This window comes from Stegodyphus dumicola, chromosome 11, assembly GCF_044657685.1.
Source record: "Stegodyphus dumicola isolate Sdum_Otavi_A_Nest chromosome 11, ASM4465768v1".
NCBI classification, from domain to species: domain Eukaryota; kingdom Metazoa; phylum Arthropoda; class Arachnida; order Araneae; family Eresidae; genus Stegodyphus; species Stegodyphus dumicola.
This window is the reverse complement of record NC_140778.1, coordinates 162,859,324-162,862,579: the sequence shown is the minus strand read 5'-3', so window position 1 is coordinate 162,862,579 and position 3,256 is coordinate 162,859,324.

The following is a 3,256-nucleotide window of genomic DNA, read 5'->3' as shown; positions in this document are numbered from 1 at the left end:
TTTCTGAATCGTATATCGCTGTATATATTACTGTTTTAGATACGTATCATACTTCATTTTTTGAAACCGAAATTTAATTACAAAGCATTCTAATAATCACTTCATTTTAAAGCTTATGTTCTTAGCAAATTCATACGAAGAAATGCACAAAAATAAAACGGATTTCTTAGAAATTGTCCACTTAAAGTGTAGTCTGTGACATAACTCGTTTCAAAGCAAACATCATTTTGAATTTAATTCCAATTACCGTACACACCTTACTTAGCATATTTCTGATTCGTCTCCTACGTTGTAAAGATAACATAACATATTGTGATGTGACATTATGAGGGGTTTCTTATTGTGATTATGATATCTGTTTTATTACATTGGAAAATGGGGAGTATATGTGACTCAGAAATGTACTTAATTTTTTCAGTAGATAGATTTGTTGTAATTCAAAAAGTGTATAAAGTTTCGTTACTAATACAGAAATAAATATAAATTGTATATATTGTGAATGTTTCGTTTTTGAATAAATCTGATGTGAAAAATATGTATTACATGTTTAAGTTAGCTATTGTTCATTGTATTATTTCAAAGTGCTTTAACTGAAAGAATTAATTGAAACAAGTATCAAAAGTAAGTGGATTTTTTTTTTTTTTTAAAGCCTTTCTTTCCTCTACTACTTCCTTTTTTAATTTCCCACATTAAGAAAGGAAAATGAAATCTTATTCGAACAATATTTATCATTATAAGATGAAATGAAAGAATATTTAATCTCGTTAATGTATTAGTATGTTTATAGGAAGAAATAGGTCTCATAATTGTTTAAAACATTTATTGTTCAGATTTTTTTCACACTTCAACTTTTTGTAATGCAGCTTAAGAAAAAGCTTATCACAGCTTGACACATAATAGCAAGTTTTTAAGATCAAAATTGTGTACTGTCTTGGTTTCATAAAGAAAGTCATAAATAAATGTCATCTAAGTTTCAATGTTTTGAGATTTCTTCTAAAATGTGATATGCACTATTTACCTAATTACTGACTGACTGACTGACTGACTAGAAATACACTCATCATTTAATATTGAAAAACAGTTATTTTTAAATGCACATGTTTTTTTTTATTATTATTATTTTAATTTTGTAATTTATATTCTCTTCTAATAAAAAGTAAGGCTGTTTCTCTTATTATTCTATCATAAAGAGACAATCTTCTGTTGAAAATCATCCATAAAGGCATTCTATTATCACACTGTACAGTTTGATCTAAAAACTTTCATAGTAAAGGAATGAAATACAAAATTTTTTTATTCTAATACAACTTCATGCATAAAAAGTGACACGTACAGATTGCCTCTTCAAATAAATCCAATAATTCCAAAACGTGCAGTTACAGATTTTAAATGAGCTTCTTATATCTTCTCAAAATACTTCTTATTTGCTGAATTGCCATATATGATTGCCTTTGAAAATTTCACGACGTGTTAATACGTAAGTATCTCTCATGCTTTTAAAAATACGGTTTCTGTTGTTTACGAAATGGAATGGCAAGTCGATTCAATTTCTGCCTCAATGGGGAAATATTTGTCATGTTAATATTTTTCTTTTAAACGACACATAAAGGCCAGTACTGGTAAACAAGGAAAAAGTGAATCTGCCTGCTTTTTGCATATTTGAATAATCCAATGCAAAAAGATGAAAGTATGGTTTAATATGAGATTACTTTTCAGCTCAATACAATTTTCAAATCATACTTTCAGTTTATCAAATTATGACAAATTTGAATTTACTGAGATTTTTATTTCTTGTGTGTAGATTTAACATTAACCATGAAAGCTGTGTATGGTTTTTTGTAAACAAAGCTACATGACAATATTACAGTACCTGTTTTGAAACAGCTTTCATATAACCTATATTGTTTATTATCAATTTTAGTAGCATTCATGAGCTAATTAAAAGAAGTTTTTTTCATGTTCAGACATTTGATGCTTATGCAGGGAACCTATGTGTGTCCATGTGTAGATTATGCATATTAAGTAAGCAATGTTATTTATAAGACCATATGTAATTTTAGCAAACATTGAGTTTGATATAGGACAGTATTCAATTTTTTTTCCTTCCCTTAAAATTACGTACTACTAATGTCAGTTATTCTGGATGAGTACAATAAAAAAGGAAATACATGAATACTTACTTTGAAATACATGAATTTTCAACTGACTTGGGTTTATACTTCTGACTTGGAAACTTTATCCTTTTTTTTTTTCATTTATTCAAGTTTAGGTAAGTATTTACCATGCGTAAACTTTCCAACATGGTAATTTGGCCACCAGCGGCTGAGCGTTAAAGTCGCTGAACACTGGTAGTTCGAATCCAGCAAACTCGCTGGCTGCATGGGCATTTTCGTGGTTTTCCCTGTCTTACATATATACAAGCCAGTTTCCCTTAGAAAGTCCTCCATGAAGGCATCCCTCTCTTTAGGCAGATAGCCCTAGTTTGCTTTGCCATAATCTCAATAAAACCAAACAAAAAACAACATGAGAATAAGAGAATTTTTCCGTAAACTGTAAATTATTTGCCACTTTTTACAAGAGTAAAAGGAATTGCATTTTTGTCCATATGTTTTAACTTTTTAGGTGAAAATCGATCCATGTATACATGTACAAACTAATTGTGTTTCTTATCTGTTAAAAAATTAGAAACAAACACTTCAATCATTCATCGTCAATTTAGAATTTAAAAAAAAAGAACAAATATGAAAATGTTCATGCTTCCTGTTAAAACTGACTGTGGACGTTTGACAATGTATATTGAACTGGAATATTTTGCAAGTTAATATATGCTTCTAAAAATATGGAATGGCAAGTCAGTCATACTTCTCCAGTGATGTGTGCCAAATTGCTAAACATATCTGAGTAAACAAAAAGGTAATTCTAAATTTCTATGTATGAAAGAAATTTCCAGATTACATAAACAGTATTTTTCAGTTTTCTACTCTTAGTATTTTCTCACATATCAATAATTCATTTTAAACTATATAGCCCACCAGCGGCCGAGCGGTAAAGACGCTGAAAACTGGTAGTTCGGTCTTTTGTTCGAATCCCGCGTATGGGCTGGCTGCATGGGCGTTTTCGTGGTTTTCGCCATGTGTAACGTGTATACGAGCCAGTTTCCCTTAGAAAGTCCTCCACGAAAGGCATCCCTTCCCTAAGGCAGATAGCCCTAGTGTCCTTTGCCATAATTAAATACACCACACCACACCTTATAAAC